General features: G+C 41.9%; 1 protein-coding gene and 1 pseudogene across 1 annotated transcript in view; one reads left to right on the top strand and one right to left on the bottom strand.

The window, feature by feature from the left end:
• Positions 1–22340, top strand: part of LMF1 (lipase maturation factor 1) — a 403232-nt gene that overhangs the window by 265286 nt on the left and 115606 nt on the right. The gene's annotated exons all lie outside the window — the stretch shown is intronic.
• LOC115475363 lies at positions 10453–10972 on the bottom strand (annotated as a pseudogene).

Raw genomic sequence — 22340 nt, 5'->3', positions numbered from 1 at the left:
TTGGTGTAAGCCCAAAGAATGCCCTCTCCCTTGTGGCTGCCCAATGTGCCCTAGAAAAATGTGACAATGACATTCTACAGTTCTGTAAGGACCTAAGACATCTTGCAGGTGTACACAAAGTTCTCCACCCAGTGTCCTGTTTCCAACAGTGGTCAGTCCATGTTTCGAGTACCTGGCAAGATCCCAAAACAGTACAGTACATTTTATGCTGCTTATCCCAGAAATAAGCAGTGGATTTTCCCCAAGTCCATTTCAATAATGGCTTATGGACTTTTCTTTTAGGAAGCCATCCAAACCGTTTTTAAACCCCGCTAAGCTAACAGCTTTTACTACATTTCTCTGTCAACAAATTCCAGAGTTTAATTACACGTTGAGTGAAGAAATATTTTTTTCCCGATTTGTTTTACATTTACTACTTAGCAGCTTCATTGTGTCCCTCCTAGTCCTAGTATTTTTGAAAAAAGTAAACAAGTGATTCACGTCTACCCGTTCCACTCCACTCCCCTCAGCCATCTTTTCTCCAAGCTGAAGAGCCCTGGCCATTCCAGCCGTTCCTCATAGGGAAGTCGTCCCATCCCCCTTATCATTGTCGTCACCCTTCTCTGCACCTTTTCTAATTCCACTATATGTTTTTTTAGATACGGCGACCAGAATTGAACACAATATTTGAGGTGCGGTCGCACCATGGAGCGATACAAAGGCATTATAACATCCTCATTTTTGTTTTCCATTCCTTTCCTAATAATACCTAACATTCTATTCGCTTTCTTAGCCGCAGCAGCACACTGAGCAGAAGGTTTCAACGTACCATCAACACTGTCTGGTTAGCCCTGGACAGTCGATTTTAACAGCCAGCAGTTTACAAGTGCTTATGTTTCATCGTAGTAAACAAAAAGTACAATTAATTGAATACTCAATGTAGAGCAAAATATTTAATTAAGGGGGGGGGGAATTATCATAATCACGAAGAAGGCTGGTCTGGGTGTTTGTATCAAACACCGTAAAGTTAGTAGTGTATGCACAAAACCCATCTTTAACAAAGTATAGTTTCAATAGCCAAGCCCACGGGTCCAATAATTAAGGGCAGCTCAATGTGTCCAGTATGAATCAGAGATCAAATTATATTTGTTGAGTCTGCTTTTGGGTGAGTAAGTCAGACTTTAAATAGTAGTAATTTTGTGAATTTGATATCACCAGAAGTTCAGTCTGCTAGAATGTAATCCTGAATCTAGCAGCACGGATCGCTTGGGTAACAAGTTTTCTTTGAGTCTGCAGACAGGGCAATTCCATAGCATTGATCAAACAAACTTAACACCAGCCCCTGTAATAGACACAACCCTCAACTTCAGACAATAAGGGAGTCATTTTATGAACCTTTTAAGAACGTAAAACAGCAAAATGTGTTTACCCTCAAAAACTGCAGGACATTGTACTGATTAATCAAAAGATTTTATGAGTTTGCAATGGTTACAATCTTACAAACTCAAACTTAGTATATAAAGTTTGAGTTGAGTGGAGGAGTGGCCTAGTGGTTAGAGCACCAGTCTTGCAATCCAGAGGTGGCCAGTTCAAATCCCACTGCTGCTCCTTGTGATCTTGGGCAAGTCACTTAACCCTGTATTGCCTCAGGTACGAACTTAGATTGTGAGCCCTCCTGGGACAGAGAAATATCCAGTATACCTGAATGTAACTCACCTTGAGCTACTACTGAAAAAGGTGTGAGCAAAATCTCAATAAATAAAATTAAGGCACTTATGTTGTCAAGGAAGGGAAAGCGGGCACTTCCCAGTGCTCCCTGTATGGCAGCAAACCAAATTGCTGTTCTCAATCCTATTGAAATTCTAGGTATCATCATAGATGGTGAATTGAGTTTGCAACCACATATCTTTGTCTTGAGAATGATTTGCTCCATCCAAACTCTTTATGTGAGTGGAGGAGTAGCTTAGTGGTTAGTGCAGTGGACTTTGATCCTGGGGAACTGGGTTCAATTCCCACTGCAGCTCCTTGTGACTCTGGGCAAGTCACTTAACCCTCCATTGCCCCTGGTACAAAATAAGTACCTGAATGTATGTAAACTGCTTTGAATGTAGTTGCAAAAACCTCAGAAAGGCGGTATATCAAGTCCCATTTCCCTTTCCCATTATATAAGAAGACAATCACAATCTTCTTGCGTACTTTACTGATTAATCGCTTAGCATATCGCAACACCCTGTTCCAAGGTCTTCAGAAAACTGCCATAAGAAGTCTTGTATAATCCAGAATGTAGCCATCAAACTCCTTAAAGGTTCAAAGAAATTGATCATTTCCTTTCTCATTCCTCATTAGTAGCTCAAGGAGAGTTATTACGAGTCTCATGCAGCACTTGGAACTATCAGAAAGCCCGTTAATTCCAGTGAATTGTGTGCAGGTTGACTTCCTTTGCCACCCATCTCTACAGACTGATAAATTTGCAGTCTAACCTAACAGTTTCGATGTAACAGCAACCGATCTTGAGTTTAAGCTAATGTGCAGTGACAGTTTCAAAGCACAAATGTAGAGCTGCAGTGAGCATAAAAGCTTGCATCATTTTGTTGGTAATGAAGCTCTTATGCATGTAAGAGTTAGTATTGTACACTGGACATATAAATGCGGGCTCGTAGTGTATAGAATTTGCCCTTATAATACCTCAGCAAATAACATAACTCTTTCCTGAACTTCAGCGTGGCCGATACTCAAAACGAATAGAGTGGGCAGGCGTGGCTCCTGCCCACTTAGATCGCTTGTTTGTGGCTACCTGCCGGTATTAAACGGCATGTAACTGCGCCAAAACTGGCAAACCTATAGGTGTTCCAGGGGCAGAATTGGCACTTAAGTGTTGATGTTCAGCCCTTGACCGCATAAGACAACTGCTTAAATTGGGCCACAAAAATAGCGATCCTATTTTTAAGTAGTTAAGGGATGAATATTGTACTTAGCGGCGAACCTAAAACAAGATATTCATTGCCAGTGTGTAGATATAGGTCAGCATTGAATATCCAGGAATACAGCCGCCGACGGACATAAAAACACTGACCACCGCCGACTGAATATCAGCTGCGATATGTCTAATTCAACATCTAGTGCTGCCTGCCTGCAACGGATCCCTCTGGTTTCAACAAAAATACAAGTGCCTACAAATACCACATCAGAGTGCCCTGCTGAATTAAGATTACTGTATCACACTCACACGCAGAGAATCACCCCCTACCAGCCACAAAAAAACCCCACATCTAATATGGACAATCAGCACCACTCACTAACACACATACATACAACCAAACTGCCCACCACCCAAAATGCCACACACTGCCATGGACAGACAACATCTTGCTTTCACACTCATACACACACACTCCCTCCCCCAACCCCCTTAATACAAAAACTGAAACTGTAAAAACCTACATCTCTCTCTTACAAACACCCACAGAATCCCATAATCCCCCCCCCCCAAAAAAACCACAAACACCCCCCCCCAAAAAAAACCACAAACATTCATACAGAACAACGCTACCCTACCCCACAAACACCCCTCCCCCCACCAAAAAAAATAGCATACACCCATAGACCCCCACAACCCCCCCTCAAAACCACAAACACTCATACAGACTTTACAACTTAAAAAAAAAAAACTCTTTTCCTTTTAAAAAAAAAAATATATCCCTTAATATCAAACAGAAAAAAAACAAAAAAAAAAAACACATGCTAGCGCCCGTTTCATTTGTTTTGGAAACGGGCCTTTTTTACTAGTTTAACATAAAACGTACAAATATGTTTACAACATAACAATAGTAAAATAACCAAGAATAAACCTAAATACAATAAATGAGGTAAACTTGAAAACAGTAAACTGAAAGCTAATAATAGAACTACTGTGAAACAGTGTCAAAAATATTCACATTTAACAGCCCTGGAATTCAAATTCAAACTACCATTACATCCAATGAATAAAGTCAGTGTCAATGCTGGGATTACAACTGAGGAATCCTGACTTCCAGTTCTATGTTATGTGAACTTGAGAACAAACCACATTGTTTACGTCACTCTGCTGGTTTTATTCGAAGAGAGCAAAATATGAAGACGTGCTTCAGTTTCCTTTCAGTTTTTATTTTTCACTTTTCGTTTCCCTCTAGGCACATTTAAATCTGTCTATTTTTTTTATAGTAGATTTCTTAGAGGCTTACTGCCAACCTAAAAGACCATCACGGTCCTGCAGACAATAAATTCATATCTTGGGAATAATTTACTGATTGGGCAAATCCTGGATAGCCGTCAGTCTGTAAATCATGGTGTCCGGGATGATCTAGTGTTCCTGTCATGTCCCATCCCAAAGCATTTTGCAAGAGAATGTGACTTTCTCAATGGGGAAAGCAGGAGTCATATCCTAAAATGCTTTGGATATTGGATTTTTTTTTTTTTTTTATTTAACTTTTCATATATTTTTACACGATTAACATGTTTCTGTAACACATTGCATATCTTTGAATACATACTACTGAGGAAATCTTCACATACAAAATTTTCCATATATCAAATTATACAATTCTTTAGACCACAACCAAATTTATACAAGAAGGGGGGAGTGATCAGGACAATAGGAGATCCAAAAAGAAAAGAAAAGAAAAGCTATATATGGCCTGACCTAAACATTCCCATTAATTCTATAATAATCAGTGTGATAACATTCATATTACTCTTTAGGTTTAGTGGTTAGCTTTTTCATTTCTAAAAAAGCTTTAAGATGTTCTGGGTCATAAAATATATATTTTGTACCCATATATTTAATCAGACATTTACATGGATATGCAAGCAAAAATGTTGCCCCCAAAGCTCGGGTTTCCTCTTGAAAAGTCAAGAATTTTTTCCTCCGATCTTGAGTTGTTTTACAGACGTCGGGATATACCCAGATTCTTTGACCACAAAAGAATTTCAAAGAATTTTTGAAATATAACTTCAATACTGAATTTAAGTCCTGTTCAAAGACAAAAGATACCAAAAGAGTTCTACGCTGCTCTATTTCAGAAAATGATGTTTCTAATATCAATGAAATATCCAAAGGTCTTGTATAGCATGCTGATCTAAAGGTAGTCTCTTCAGGTGATCCAATTTGTCATCACTATCCCCAGGTTTAGCTTGCACAGGTGTCGGTAAATAATACGTTTTATTTAAAGGGGGTATAGCTGAACCCGGAAACAGTAAAATATTTTGTAAATATTTTTTAAACATTTCCGTAGAGCTCACGTTTTTTACCCAGGGGAAATTTAACAGTCTCAGATTCAGTCGTCTATTAAAATTTTCAAATTGTTCTATTTTCCTATGTATAATAATTTTGTCTACAGTCAAAGATTCAGTTGTTGTTTTTAAAGTTTTAACTTCTTGTTGGATTTGTTCCATTTGCAACGCTGACTCCTGCTTAGTCTTTTCAAAAGAACAAGTTAATGAGTCAATCTTACTCACGAGCTGAGAGGTTTCCCGAGCTGATTTCAAAACGGTCTGATTCAATCCCTGTAATGCCTGCCAAATCGCCTGGAGAGTAATCTCCGTGGGAGGGTTTCCTTCCAAAGTTGTTCCCTCAGCGTTCTGGAACGAGTCGACGCCATGAGAGATTTGACCCTGAATGACTTCCGTACGGGTCTGAATCTCCTCACTCTGTTCTAGAGACGCTGGACATGGAGGTCGATTATTTGGCGGCGATAAAGATGTTTCTAGGTCCGAGAGGACCGAGGCTCCTCCTTCAATCCTCAGCTCGGAATCGGACGCCTTAGTAGTTGGAATGAGCGTGGTGAATCGTTCTATCGACTGCTGAGATGGAGAGGAGGTTCGGGCCACTGGCGTTTGGCCTTTCACTAACCCCTTTCTTTTTGTATGGGGCATTTTGGAAAACGAAAAAGGTAAGGAATCGCCAGCAGATCCGACATGAGCGATCAACACAAACGCTCAGGTCGCCATCTTGACACGCCCCCGACAATGTAATCTGGATATTGGATTTAATTATGTCGCTGTTCTCATAATAACCACTGATTGTTGTCTCGCCGTCAAGGCCCAAGCTAAAATCCAGGCCTTCCCCATATTGGATCTCAAGTGTCCTCCTTGGAGGAATGCCTACAGCTGACCTCTTCTCTACCTGATCCACTGGTGTAGCTATGGGGGGGCCTGGGCCTCCCCAAATTGGCTCTGGGGCCCCCGGTTTGGCTGGTGGAGGTCCCCAACCCCCCGCCAGTGAAGCCTTTGTCCCTCGCTGGTCTCACTGCATTGCCTACCCCATTCTTCTCAGTTGCGCTGTGCATGCTTATTTTAGTGAAACTGAGCATGTGCGACACTTTGCACATGCTCAGTTTCATTAAATTGAGCGTGCACAGCGCGACTGAGAACAGGACAGGCAATGCAAGACCAGCACGGGACAAACGCTTCAGCTGATGGGGATTGGGGACCCCCACCAGCCAAGGTACCTTCATGTGCCCCTGCATTTTGGGCTCTGCCCCCCCCCCCCCCCCCCCCCACGTCAAGGTCTGGCTATGCCCAAACACTTTTTTCTTTTCTAGGTTTATTATTGCGTATATAAAAATGTCATATATGTTCTTGAAAATTAGGGAAAAAATATTTTAGAGAGCCCATCCCCCCCTACCTGTTACACTTGTGGTGGTAAATGTTGAACCCTCCAAAACCCCCCCAAAGCCCACTGTACCCACATGTAGGTGCCCCCCTTCACCCCTTAGGGCTATGGTAGTGGTGTAGAATTGTGGGGAGTGGGTTTTGGGGGGGATTTGGGGGGCTCAGCACACAAGGTAAGGGAGGTACACACCTGGGAGCAATTTTTGAAGTCCACTGCAGTGCCCCCTAGGGTGCCCGGTTTGTGTCCTGGCATGTGAGGGGGGCCAGTGCACTACAAATGCTGGCTCCTCTCACGACCAAAAGGCTTGCATTTGGCTGGGTTTGAGATGGCCGGGCCCGGTTTCCATTATGGCCGAAAACCGAAGCCGGCCATCTCTAAATCCGGCGATCCCTAAACCCGGCGAGCTCAACATTTGACCTAAATGTTGAGATTTGGCCGGCGCCAACCATATTATCAAAAGAAAAGATGGCCGGCCATCTTTTTCGATAATACGGTTGGCGCCGCCCCTTTACGGCGCCGGCCATATAGATGGCCGGCACCGTTCGATTATGCCCCTCTATGCTACAGAAGCTGGAACTGTTTTTCCCATAGAAATACACTGGGTCATGTTTTGTGAGGAGGAGCACATTTATCTGGAACCCATGGTCTAATTTGGCCCATTTTTGAACTCAGTATGACTTTTTACTGTTTTTTTCCCCACATGCCAACTTTTATCTCATTCCATTAATTTCTCTATGCTCTGGAATCTGTAACTCCTTCTATCATAGAAATGCATTGGGTAATTTTTGGGGTGATTATTTCTCTGGAACCCCGTCTGATTTGGTCCATTTTGAACTCATTGTGTCTTTTTACCAGGTTTTCCATCATGCCAATTTTCATCCCATTCTGTTAATTTTCAAAGAATTATTGTTCCTAAAGACAGACAGACAGACATTTTCAATCCCTTTTGTATAATTCTTTCCAACTTCTGTACAGTTGGAAAGAATAAATAAAATATAGTGTGTAACTGTTCCCCTAACCCTCCCCCCCCCCCCTAATCTCAAAATGAGTATTTTTAACCTAATTAGTAGGATGCAGCATCCATGCCTTGATATGAAAACCATTTTGTTTTTCATTTTATTAGAAATACCTGCACTGTCTACGAATTATTACAGTTGGCCTTCACAGTGCACGGATCATGTGTTCCATAGAAAGATGAGTCCTTTTAAGACAGAATGAGCGAAAAGAATTCTTCTAGCCTTCTCTAATCCTTAAACCATATTCATGTCATCATAATTCACATAAACAGAAAATAGCTCCTTCCCTGCCATTGCAAGATGGTTCTCAAGCAGATAGAGAGTTGGGACAGATGTTCCAGTGACAGGTCTCCTCCAATGGGTTCTTTGCCAAAGAATTACGATCCCGATTCCTCCTCCTCCCTCCCAAAGGACTACACATTTTCTTCTTATGCTTTCCCTTAATCCAGACAAATGGTTCATTTGTGATGTAGTATATTACATTCTGGTAATATACTCTGGATATTTTAATGCTCTGGAAGGACAATATAAGGGTTGAAGTCTTGCACTGAACCAGCTAGAGTTATGGCATGTGCTACATATAATATATTCACCTCTTTCCAAATGCTCTAGCAAAACAAAAATTGATTTTTTTTAAATTCACATGGTTTAAGCAGCGTGATTGCTCTATTACTCTGTTTAGAATATTGAGGGAAAAGGTCAGCAGACGGATTGTGGGTGAGACCTTTTTTATCAGACTAGTTGAATGTATTTTTACTACCTTTTACTGCTATGCTCCCTTTCTCCATTTGGCTCTCGAAAACTAATAAAGATGGATTCAGTCCAACAAAAAGGTCTCACCCACACTTTGTTTGTTCACCTTTTTTATTTTTTCAAACTGTTTGCAGTTCATTTTGGACTTTATCACCTGAAGAAAAATACTTGCTGCTTTGTGCTGTGTGGGTTTTTTTTTTTAATATATATTTCTGCTTCAAGATCGGGACATGGACTGTTTGCTGAGAAAAAGATCTGTAACAGCTGTCTGTAGGCGAAACGCTGAAGCAGCAGATTCTCAGGGAAAGGCAGCGGCTGCAGAACCGTTTGCATCACTGCCTTGGCCTTCCAGCATTGAAACGAACAATGATGTCAGTCGCTTTGTGATAGCTTGTGGGGGGGTTTTTTTTTAAGGCTGGGCTTTGGTGGTGCACTTTTTTTGTGTTTTCTTTTCCCCACAAGAAACTTAGGCTCTGATTTTAGGCATAAAGGGCCAGATTCTATATATGGTGCCTGAAAAATCCGCACGGAAATGATTTTCGCCTAAGTGTATTCTATAAGATTTAGGCGCAGTATATAGAATATGCGTAGTTGATATCCCAGCGCCTAAAATTATGTGCCTCCATTTACACCAATGAAAAGATGGCGTAAATCGCAGCACGTAGATTTACATGCACTGGGAATGTGCATAAATTTTGGAACACCTGCAAACCACCCATAGCCACGCCCCTTTTGAACTGCTTGCTTTAGAATTTAGGAGTAGTCCATTACTGAATACGCTTAGCGAGTTATGCATGTAAATTCTAATTATTGCCAATTAGTGCTCATTATTGCTTGTTAAGTGCTGTTAAGTCCCGCACCTTGCAATGGAATATGCTTAGATTTAGACGCGGAACGCTAGGCGTGATATATAGAATCCGGCAGAAAGTGTTCGACACATTAAGAGAATGAAGTATTCTATTTAAACAAAACCCTGCCCTCTGTATCCTAGTCATATTTCACATGTAATACTATCAGTTGACAACTTTACCCCGAGCCCTGGATTCTGTATAGCTCATCCAGAGTTGAGTGCGCAAATTAATTAGCTAATAAGGCATCAACAATCAATAATCAATGTTAATTGGCAACAATGTGAAGTTACATGCGCATCGGCCCTAGCTGCTGGTTTATAAAAAGCGCATCTAAATGTCGTGCGCAACTCCAAAGGGGTGTGGCCATGGGAGGTGCATCGGCAGATCGGGGGGCATTCCTAGGAGTCAGGCACAATGTTACAGAATACTATCAAGTGAGTGACCAACTACCATAAATTGGATGCCCCCATTTACACCAGGTTTTCCCAGGCATAAATGCTGGGGGCCAAAATCAGATGCGAAATCCACGCTAAGGTATAGTTCTATAAAGGACGCCCTTTACAAAATACCAGCTTAGTGCAGATCATCCCAGCATCTAACTTTGGGCACCATTTACTGATTCCCACCCCAGTTGCCTACTTTGTAAATTCTTTTAATCAGCCGTCGCAGGATTCCATTTGTATAATGTAACAAATAACCTCACGTGGGATATGAAATGGGTATGAAACTGTTCGTTTCATACATCATTGTAGCACTTTTCAGAATAGCCTGCATGCTTTTACCCAGATATAGGCACAGGGAACATAGGCGACTGTCCAGGGCACCAAAGTTTGATGGCACCTAGACAGAAGTTTTATAACTGGGAGCCAAACTCTACCTGCAATTTCACGCATGAATTAATAACTTTGACTAATATTGTGCCATCTGTAAATCTGATCACCTCACTTGTTGTTCCCCTTTCCAGATCATTTATAAATATGTTAAAAAGCACCAGTTTCAGTACAGATCTAATATCCACCTTCCTCCTTTGGGAGAATTGACTATTTAACCTTACTCTCTGTTTTCTTTTAACCAGTCTCCAGTCCAAAAGAGGACATTGCCTCCTATCCCATTGCTTTTTAATTTCCTCATGAGTGTCTCCTGAGATACTTTGTCAAAACAGAGCTTTCATAAATCCAAATACACTATATCAATTGGTTCTGTTTCAGTTTCCAAGCCATCTACAAAAAAAAATCATTCAAGGGGTCACACCATCCTCACGGTAAGGCCAATAAAGCCACCATACCATCTGGTTTCATAGATTCACCTGTGAAGAATTGGAAAATTTTGAAGTTTGCAGGAATATCTTTGATTTTTTTTTCAGCAGCTCCTACCATGTCTGGATTTGTCTTTTCAAGTATGGCGTTGATTACTTTCATGTAATCCTTGATCTACTGTTTGTAAGATTCTTTTGTGAATGAGGTCTCTTGGTTTATGGTTCAGGACTGTATCAACATCGCTGATGACTGTTGATTCTGGATCTCAGCAGAGGCATCGCCACCAATTAAAGCATCATTAATATCACCCTCTTGTCTATTGACAATCTTGCCATCTACTTCATAGCACAGGCCACCGTTAGTCATCTTGCGTGAATAAAAGTCCGAAAACATCTCATCATTGCTGATAATGTCCCTGAAGAGATGCATGGTGGCAGATGGCGTAGGAAGCAGCCGTGCTCACACAGGACAAAGGTTCATCATTATCCACGTGTTTATTCATACCTTCAAAAAAATGTCGCAGATTGATGAGGGCAGAGTTTTGTTTAAATGGAATACTTCACTCTCTTAATATGTCCAACACTTTATGCCTAAAATTAGAGCATAATTTTCTTGTGAGGGAAAGAAAATTAAAAAAAAAAACTATACCAGCCAAAGCCCATCCTTTCTTTAATAAATCCTTCGTGACGGGAGCGGTTCTGAAACAGTGTGTGTCAAGGTGGTGGCCGTAGCCAGAAGAATGCTAGGCTTTATAGAGAGAGGCGTAACCAGCAGAAGAAAGGAGTTGTTGATGCCCTTGTACAAAGAGGAGGTCCACATCTTCCACAAAAAACAAGCAAAGCAAAACGCACCGGGGTGGAAGCAAACCAAGTCCGAATCACCAGTAGTAAGAGTTTTTTTGTTTCTCCCTCGAGACTGTGCACTGTACCTCTTTCCTAGAGGCTCATTTTGCTTCTGGGTGTTGTACTCTTAAACGTTTTTTTGACCCCTGAGGAAGGCGTGTAGCCAAAACACGGTCCTTTTAGGATCCTAATAAACTTTATTTTGTTGGTCTTGCTACTGTGGTTTGAGCTGGTCATTTGGAGTTGGTTCGATGCCCCCGTACAAGTCATTGGTGAGGTCCCACTCGGAGGATTGTGTTCAGTTTTGGAGGCCATTTCTTGCTAAGGATGTAAAAAGACTTGAAGCTGTTCAGAAGAAGGTGACAAAACTGGTATGAGGCTTGTGTCAAAAGACGGATGAAAAGAGACTGGAAGACCTGAATATATATAGCCTAGAGGAGGGACAGGGGAGATATGATACAGACGTTTAAATACTTGAAAGGTACTAATATAGAAACAAATCTTTTCCAGAGAAGGGAAAATGGTAAAACTAGGGGACATGAATTGAGGTTGTGGAGTGGTAGACCTGGGAGTAACGTCAGGAAATTCTTTTTCATGGAGAGGGTGGTCGATGCCCGGAATGCCCTCACGAGGTAGGTGGTAGAGACAAAAACGGTTATGGAATTCAAAAAGGTGTGTGATGAACACAGAAGATCTCTAATTAGAAAATGAATAGTATAAAAAAAAAAAAAAACTTAAATGGCTGAATGTATGTTTGATTTGTCAAGCGACACTTAGATGGCAACTGCAGCTATGAAGAACTAAGGCTGGTACCAAGCAGACTTGTACAGTCTGTGTCGTTCTAGCTGTTTGGGGAAGGTAAATGAATGGCTTTCCCTTCTCTTGCATGTGTTTGCCGTGAAACCTCCTGCATTAAATGTGGCAGAAGAATCGTCTTATAACCCTTTGATTTCCTTGACAGACTCAGTAGATCTTTGTGCCTTGACTTTGGGCTGTACATTAACAGGACAACATGTGTTAAATCAGAGACTGTGCTCCGAAATAAAAAAAGCTGAAAAGCTCGAGTTTTTTCTGCAGCTGTGTTAATTGCATGTACTCTTATTTCACAACCGATGTGCGTGCAGGTAGCAAGACTGCCTACAAAGGGTTAAGCCGCCAACTTCTCATTTGTTTTACATTAGGGCAGGGAGGCTCTGGCTGTGTTATTTGCTCTGGGACCTGGGGCCAAGTCCCCACTGTTAAATCTGTGTAACCAATGCCATACAACTGGCACCAGCCTCAACCACAAGTGGCCGTTAAAATAAACATCCCAGGACTTAATTGACAGGCAGACTCAAGAAGAAACAGGCCAGCATGATGGAGAATATTAAATACTGCCTAAGACACAAATAGTTTCACCTCCACTGTACTGTATGGCTGCAGATGGTTTGCTTCAATGAGCACAGTGTCTTGCTAAGAGCTGGTGACAGTGGTGAATGGCAATGCCAGCAATTTAACCCATAAATGTTTCTTTATAAACTGGGGCATGAGCTGCACATTCCAGGAGTCCTCAGGCTCCTCTGCTGATGGGGTCGGCAGTCTTGTAGCATTGTAAGATAAAGGGGCATAATCGAACGGGGGCACCCATCTCTAAGGACGTCCTGGTGAAGGGGCGGGGAAACCCGTATTATCGAAACAAGATGGGCGTCCATCTTTTGTTTCGATAATACGGTCGGGGTCGACCTTAAAGATGGTCGGCGCTGGTTTTCGGCCATAATGGAAATCAAAGACATCTATCTCAAAAACGACCAAATCCAAGCCCTTTGATTGTGGGAGGAGCCAGCATTCGTAGTGCACTGGTTCCCCTGACATGCCAGGACACCAACCGGGCACCCTAGGAGGCACTGCAGTGGACTTCATAAATTGCTCCCAGGTGCATAGCTCCCTTACCTTGGGTGCTGAGCCCCCCAACCCCCCCCCCCCCCCCCCCCAGGTCCGCCTGCCTGAAGTACACTGCACCCACTACAACTGCTCCAGGGACCTGAGTATGGCATTTGAGGCTGACAAAAAAGTATTTTTAAACTTGTTTTTTATGGTGGGAGGGGGTTAGTGACCACTGGGGGAGTAAGGGGAGGTCATCCCCGATTCCCTCCGGTGGTCATCTGGTCAGTTTGGGCACCTTTTTGAAGCTTAGTCGTGAAAAAAAAGGGACCAAGTAAAGGCGGCCAAATGCTCGTCAGGGACGTCTTTCTTTTTTCCATTATTGGCCGAGGACGCCCATCTCTTAACCACGCCCCAGTCCCACCTTTGGCACACTGCCGACGCCCCCTTGTACTTTGGTCGTCCCCGCGACGGAAAGCAGTTGAGGGTGCCCAAAATGGGCTTTCGATTATGCCTATTTGGGCGACCCTGAGAGAAGGACGCCCATCTCCCGATTTGTGTCGGAAGATTGGCACCCTTCTCTTTCAAAAATGAGCTAGATAGTAGTAGCATAGTAGATGACGGCAGAGAAAGGCCTGTACGGTCCATCCAGTCTGCCCAACAAGATAAACTCATATGTGCTACTTTATGTGTTTATCTGACCTTGATTTTTATCTGCCATTTTCAGGGCACAGACCGTAGAAGTCTTGCCCAGCACTAGCCCCGCCTCCCAACCACTAGCCCCGCCTCCCAACCACTAGCCCCGCCTCCCACCACCGACTCTGCAAAGGCCAGTTACTGTGGATGCAGAGAATCCCTTCTATCTGTAATGATACTAATAAAAGTTCATGTTCATCTCTTGGGGGCCCTTTTACTAAGGTGCACCAAAAGTGTAAGCGTGTGTTTTGGGCACGCACAGATCCATTTTTCAGCACGCTTGTAAAAAAAAAAAGCCTTTTTAACATTTTTGCCAAAAATGGATGTGCAGCGAAATAAAAATTGGCAAGCGTCCTTTTTGAGTCTGAGACCTTACCGCCAGCCAGTGACTTAGCGGTAAGGTCTCACACGTTAACCGTGCGATAATTGTCTATGTGCGTAGAATGACGATTACTTCCTGGTTTCTGTCACGCGCCAGAAAATAAAAATTATTTTCCGACGCGTGCGTAGCAGAGGTGCGTCAAAAATGAAATTACCACAAGGGACACTCGGTAGCCAGTTGGTAACTCCAAATTGACACTCGCCTACTCGCCTTAGTGAAAGGACCCCTTGAATTTGTATTTTATTTTATTTATTTATTGCATTTGTATCCCACATTATCCCACCTCTTTGCAGGCTCAATGTGGCTTACAATTCATCGTGAATATTGGAAATAGAAAAGAATATACATTTGGTTTATAGAGGGTTTGGGTTACATGGTGGTAGGTACATGGTTATATGACAGCAAAAGACGTTATAAGACATTCTTATCTATATTAAAGATTGTGCAGTTATACGTGTTGATCTTTGTGATATATGTTCTCGAAGAGGTAAGTTTTTAGTAGTTTGCCACTGAATTTGGAAACGGTCCATGAACTGGCCAATTTCCGCAGAGTGTAGTTTTCCTATTAATTATATTTATGTTTCTGTTTGTTAAGGCTTAATTTGTCACCTTTCAAATTAAAGTCAAAGCAGTTTACAATAAAATTGTTATGGAAAAGGGAAAGGAAGCACAAATCAAAGGCAGGACAGAGAGAAGGAGATATTGATCGGGCATCATTATTGCCAAAACAGAGAATGCAGTCAGCCACCGACCCGCACTGCACTACAACCTCCCTGGGAAGGCCAGAGGGAAAAAAGAAGCCTTCAGGGTCGACTGAATTCTGAGATAGGATTGTTTGGAGTGAACCTGGGCAGAGAGGGAGCTCCGAAGATAGGAGGCAATATAGAACAACGCAGAGTGGCATTCAGCTCGGGGACGACAGCAAAGATGCTTCTGGGAAGCAGAGCAAAGAGCACAGGAAGGTATGTACGGGATATTGACAGAGGAAAGATACGAAGGGCTGTCAGAATGTAGCGTTATGTGAGTCAATGCATATGATAAGGCAGAGGAAGACAATTAGAGAAATTCTGACAGTCCACTTAGCATGCTGCATGGAAAAGGTGCTTGAAATATTGGGGAATGCACTGAGCTAATGGGCTTAAAATGAATGACCTGTTGATGTCTGGTGACCAGTTCTGTATTATGAATTATAGACTGGTGATGTATCTTAAAGACAAGGGTGAAGAAACTGGCACTGCAATGTCTGTAAATTTCACAGTAATTAGTGGTAGCTTTTCATTTTGTTATTGTAAAACTTGGTATAAGGTTATGACAGGGCATAGCAAGATTTTGTAGCTGTTTGTCCTGGTGTCAGGTTCCCTCACTGTGCTGGTACTCAAGGGCTGGATTGTTAGAAGGAGACAGGTCCACTGAGCAGGGCAGGCAATGGTGGCCAGTATCAGAATCATTTATTTATTTAGCTTTTGCTCACACCTTTTTCAGTAGTAGCTCAAGGTGAGTTACATTCAGGTACTCTGGATATTTCTCTGTCCCAGGAGGGCTCACAATCTAAGTTTGTACCAGAGGCAATGGAGGGTTAAGTGACTTGCCCAAGATCACAAGGAGCAGCAGTGGGATTTCTGGTGCTCTAACCACTAGGCCACTCCTCCACCCCGAAAAATCTTGTTACTCTTTGGGGTTCTACAGGGAATGTTGCTACACTTTGAAATTCTGAATTGGAATCTTGTTATTCTTTAGAATTCTAGAATCTTTATTTATTTAGATTTTGCTCACACCTTTTCAGAAGAAGCTCAAGATGAGTTACATTCAGGTACTCTGGATATTTCTCTGTCCCAGGAGGGCTCACAATCTAAGTTTGTACCTGAGGCAATGGAGAGTTAAGTGACTTTGCCCAAGATCACAAGGAGCAGCAGTGGGATTTGAACTGGCCACCTCTGGATTGCAAGAGCAGTGCTGTAACCACTAGGCCACTCCTCCACTCCACATTAAAGGTTTTGATTCTGATCCATCAAAGAGTCTTTGCAAATGTGCCAATATGTTTCTGTGATGTTTTAAAAAGGTATCAACCTGGTCGGTCCTTGAGGTCTGAAAAATCTAAACAGTTGTGTTTACCTTCAGCAAAAGCGTTTCATTTTGCTGAAATCAGATTGTTTCTGCCGCAGGTCCTGGCCTTTGCGATTAGCCTCCCTGGTTACACGAAACTGTGTGATAACGTTCAACACTTTAAGCCATTTCTGAAGACACAATTTGTTTCTTGAGGCTTATTTAGAAGAGCGATCAGCCTTTTTGAAAGGGTACATATGGGTTTCAGTGACTTGTCTCTGTGTGTTGCTTAAAGATCGTTTTTTTGGATGTTAATTGTCTGATGTTGTATAATGTCCTTTTTTATGTTTGATTTGGGATATAAGTGTGAAAAATAAATAAAGCATTATATCTTGGAGATGGGGGGGGGGAGATTAGGGAACACCCTTATGCTCACTCTTCAACATCTTTTTAGAACATAAATAATGCAGTTTAAAGATGTGAATATTAACATCTCTAGTAAATTCAAAATCTCATTAAATTATTTCTTAAACAACTCCCAAGGATATAACAACTGTGGGTTCAGAAATTTTAAAAAGGAAAGATTTCTGATCCTCGCCAGATCTTCTGAAAACTTACTCTGGTGATGAAGTAGCAAACAATCTTTAACCCTGGACAAAACAATAAATTATAAATTCTGAACATGACTTTATTCCTCTGCAGAACATAGTCCCTTCCATTTCACTGTGAAAAACTGACCTCCTTTCCCCATCCTCCAATCTGTTTTTCTCAACTAGACTGTAAATTATTTTTAGACAAACTCTAAACAGTAGCTTCCTTTTCCTCCCCCCCCTTTTAAAAACCTACAGAGTAGTAAGGCAGAGTGGTGTCCATCAACGTGTGGGAATTTTACATGCACTATGGGGTTTTGTCCTTGGAGTGTCAGGCCTAACGAACAATCTTCTTCATCTTTTAATGACTTTGCTATTCAGTCCATAGGTAAACAGTGGACTATATGGAATTCAGCGTGCACTAAATCCGTTAGCACACCTTAGTAAAAGGACCCCTTTATGAGGTATTTGAAGCAGGTGGAGTAAAGTAACTGTTTTTTTCCTTTACTAATTTATTGTAATTTTTTAACAAAATAATACATGTAATACACTTCCTCAGAAATCAGGAAAAGAGTGAACACACAAACTAATAAAAATTACATCATCACAGAAGAAAATGAAAAGAGGGACCCCCCCCCCCTCACACACACACACATGCACGCACACACACACAATAAATCAATTTAACTTTCCATTCCCACCATACCCAAGACTCCAGAAAACTTGGAAGGAATAATCAAGAAAAACTAAACAGTCCAATCCCAAAGGAAAATGACCCCAATCCAAACCTAATAATTATAACCCACATTAGTAACCACTGTAATCTAACTAGCAAGGGTTTACAAGCTGAGGAAATGTGTTATCAAGAAATGACTGCAATTGCTTAGGGTCATAGAAAATATATCTCACATTATCAAACTTCACCATGCATTTTGCAGGAAATCTCAAGAAGAAAATACTATTATTCTGAATTACTCTAGTTCGCAAGCTCAGGAACTTCTTTCACTTTTCCTGAGTCTCCTTTCAAACATCTGGAAAACACCACACATTTTGACCCAAATACAATTCAAGTCTATGTTGAAAAAATAAAGTTAGAAAATGATTTCTATCAGATTCAAAAACAAATGACACAAGTACAGTTGCTCGGTCCTCCACCACTTCTAAAGAGGTCTCCAACATGTCAGTGACATTCCAACTGTCTGGCGATACCACAGATGTCCTTTCACCCACAGCTCGCTTTCTCTTATAGGGTAGATAGAAAGCCTTATTCAGTGGGAGTAGTGCCTCAGATGGCAGTTTCAAAATTTCTCCTAGATATTTCTTAGATCTCTCTGTGTCATATGGGGTATCCGAGGAAAGTTCAAAGATTGTAAACTTAACTTCCTCATGTTGTTTTCTGTTGTTTCATGTAATCCTGATAGGTCCTGAATTATCCTACTTTGAACTTCTTGTATTCCAGTAACCTTCCTGTCTAACTCTTCCCAAGAGGCTGAGCCACCCACTGAGGTCCCTTCATATTAGATGTTATACACTCCAAGTCCTTCTGTACTTGAAAAATCTTTTACTCACAGATGTCCAACTTCATAATAGCCTGCCAGATAGTTTCAAGGGTTCTTGGTATTGTTGGTAAAGCACTCCCGCTCTGCAGGGCGCCGGTCCATCTGGAGCTCCCGTTGGGGCCTTTGTTGGTTCCATACACAGCCCTAGCAGAGTTTCCTCAGGCCCCTTAGGAGCATCTGGAGCTGAAACACTGCTCCTTGTAATGTTTCCTCCTGCGGTGAACTCCAACTCACCGACTCAGCCACAGTTACCCATCTGGCATCCAGCGGCACACTCCCCTGCAGCAGTGGGTTGTGGAGGAGTACGGGCCGGAGGACTTAGCGTCACGCCTTCCTCAAGGGTGTGAGAGCCTTCATCTCTCTCTCCACTGCAGCAAGCAAGCCTTCTGCTGCCACCACAGACACCGAAGCTGGAGAAAAAACATCGCAACACAGAAGTCTGAGAGCAGTGTGAGTACTCGGTAAGGTAGGCTTAGTTTTCCCCTGATGATTGCCCATCTCAATAATTTCGGCGTCACTCAAAGGGGAGCAACACAGAGGTCATCCTCTTAACGTCTGGATTTGGCATCCATCTTGGGTCCTCCTATCTAGTAACCAATTTTTAATGTTAATTTATACATAACATTTCTTATATGATTTGCAGCCTACCAATTGTATATTTCTCTTTTAAGCATAATTAGAAAAGAAACCCAACAACAGAAAATAAAGTCACTGCATTTCAGAACATTGTCTCTCCTTTAAAGAAGGTTTTTATTTATGAGTGGTGTTATGAAATGAGAAATTTGCAGATGATGTCCAAATTTACCCAACTCTCCAGGGAGAGAAGTGAGTGGGAAAAGTTCCCTGGCTCTGTGGAGCTCTCATGCAGTTTTTGGCATCTCACTGATGTCAAGTGAACAACCAAAGCCCGTGCTTTTGCCTGTTGGACAGGCTGGATCAAGTAAAAGGACCATAAGTTTGAATTTCAGCAAACTGACTCATTCCATTTGAGCCACACCGGGTTAGAATTTATTTTGAATTACTCAGATAAAAGCAAATAGCCCCACACCTTAATTCAGAGGACATGCATAGCTACCACTCATTGTAGTGTCTTTAACTATTAAAGGTACAATAAAATTGTCATGAAATGCCTAGCCACTCGCCTGGGGCCATCCTGTGGCCACCTCGAGGTTCTATCCCCAGCACAGCTCAGGTCCGCCTGCACCTGCCGCTTGTGCTGTACACTAGCACCCTCCTCCCACTGACTGGGTCACAACTGCCTCTGGGCGAGTCTCCAGCTCTCAAGTTATCCTCAGTGATTTCTAGGTTACTGGAGGCCACACTCCCAGTGGTCCCTCAGTTCCCAGGAAGCACTCACAGACCCAACACACAAACCACCAGGATTCTTTATCAGTCCAGACAAACAGGGCGAACAAACAATTATGTTTATTCTCTTAAAAATATTGAACCGTGGAACAAAATAGTGGAAATAGGCAAACAATAACAGGTAACTGAAATATGGATCAATTATAACACTAGCTAAACATCTGCATACTGGCTAAACAGTACCTGGAAAGACCAGGACATATAATTCACTGAACCTCAGCAAAGAGATCTCTCTCTCTTTCTTCCTGGCTAAAACTGAAGTAACAGTCAGCATCTGCTGGGTAATTTTTAAAACTCCAGGCCAATCAGAACCCAGAACAGTCAAGTTTCAATTAAAAACGGGTTACAACACTACAGACACTATTTGCCAAATAAAGAAAGACAAGTCAGTCCTCTGTAACAGCTTTAAGCATAAACATGCACCATCTGCTGGCCAACCAGGAGAAATACAGTTCAGAACATAATGCAGGAAAATATCCAATACATTTTACATACTTAAAACACACTGTTTCTCCACAAAAATACTTTTAATAAGCTATAAAAAATTATAGTACATGGTTAGAATTGCAAAAGGAATAGACTCAAGCATGTCTTATTGGAAGAACACCATGTTCTGCTTACATATGTCCAATGAAAGATCTTGGCTGCATTTTGAAGGGGATTTTTTAAGGGAAGGCATGACTCTATGCTAAGTTATGGTGGTTCCCCAGTGTATTCAGTTACAGTTTGAATTATGCTGGGTCTCAACAGCGCTTGTGTTTGCTGCTGCAATTTGTACAGCTGAGTCTCTCCTATCACTTTCCCTCTTTAAAATAGCAGCAGCATTAGAGATTCTACATTATTTATTTTTTTTCACTTGCAAACGTACTTTCCATAAGTTCCTGGAAGTTAAGGTAATTTTCATAGCGAAAGAGAAAAATAAAGGCAGATAAAACCATATGGCCTAGCCAGTCTGCCTATCCATGCCATCTACTCTCCCTTCCTGTCTCATGTAGATGGACCGTGTTCATCTGCCCCCCGCTGCTAACTTTCATATGTGGTTTGCTGTCGGCAGCATTTTTCTTTAGGACAGTTTTGCACGGATGTTTCGCTATGGAGCCATCCATTGCAAATTCCCATTAATAGTGTGCTGAGAGCTCCATAACATGCCCAATTTAAACCAAATTGATGGGAAGTGTTTCCAGAGGCATTCATAAATTGGGTTTATAAATGCCTCTGGAGTGGAGTGGAGGAGTAGCCTAGTGGTTAGTGCAGTGGACTTTGATCCTGGGGAACTGGGTTCGATTCCCACTGCAGCTCCTTGTGACTCTGGGCAAGTCACTTAACCCTCCATTGCCCCTGGTACAAAATAAGTACCTGAATATATGTAAACCGCTTTGAATGTAGTTGCAAAAAAAAACCTCAGAAAGGCAGTATATCAAGTCCCATTTCCCTTCCCTTTCCCTTTTCAAATGTTCATGTACTTTTTTTCAGCAAAAAATCCACATGCAGAAAAAGCAGGTCTCCTTTAAAATCATGTACAGAATCCAGAGGAACTACAGACTTTTGTTGTAGCCTGATTCATGCTGGCTCGATATTGCTCAAGCAAGTTGACTTACCCTACATTTACCCAAATCCTAGATCTATACCAGAAAGTTTGGGGCAAGAGTAAAAAGAATGAGAGCCTGGAGCTGGAGTGGGGGTGAAAGAGAGAGATTAGGATGAAGTAGCAACTGAGTTTAGACAGGATACTATCCTGATTGTTTCTTTTCCAACTTGAAACGTTCAACAAGGTGGTAATTTTTTATTGACATAATTTCCTCCATGTGAACAGGTTCTTATGAAAGACCAGACTGTTCATCTTGAGTTTGTAACCTTCCTGTGTAAAGTCCAGGCCTCTGGTCAGTCCTAACCTAAACACAGATAGGAGTCTGAAACTGCTTTTTGTCATTTCACTGCTGTTTGCTTTTCCTGTTTGGAGCATAAGATGTAGAGAGTCATCAGAACGGAGACAAGCTGTAATATGAATGCAGCATAGGCTTATCTTACCCTGATTTTATAACAAGACGCCCATTTGAGAAGTCCAAAAAGGAGTCTACATACCTTTATAAAATAGATTTCCACATCCAGCTCCAACAGTGTACAAATTGACCTGTGCTGTGAAGAAGGTGTACATGAATATTTTATAAAATACATCACAGCCGCATCTCCACTCCAGCCATACTATGCACTGGAAATGTCTATTCGTTGATTGATTACAAGTTGCACAATTTCCATTAGGGATGTACACTTGTTTTCAGATGAATGGTCAAATGCAATGAATGAAGTCAATTTCATTGGTTTACCTCTGGGCATAGGCCTGAATGAACTAAAAAAGCCCTCTGTTTTCAGTACCTATTAGAATCTGTGGGGCCAGGAAAGCAACATCTATTTTTGCTTGGTTGCTGTGAGTTTTCCTGGGGATCAAACCCATGGGCCTTGGGAGTGGATTAAAGACTTATAGTTGAAGCCACAGTCACT

This window comes from Microcaecilia unicolor, chromosome 8 (assembly GCF_901765095.1).
Source record: "Microcaecilia unicolor chromosome 8, aMicUni1.1, whole genome shotgun sequence".
Lineage (NCBI taxonomy): Eukaryota > Metazoa > Chordata > Amphibia > Gymnophiona > Siphonopidae > Microcaecilia > Microcaecilia unicolor.
Note: the sequence above shows the minus strand (reverse complement) of the source record. Positions and strands in the feature narration are given on the sequence as shown.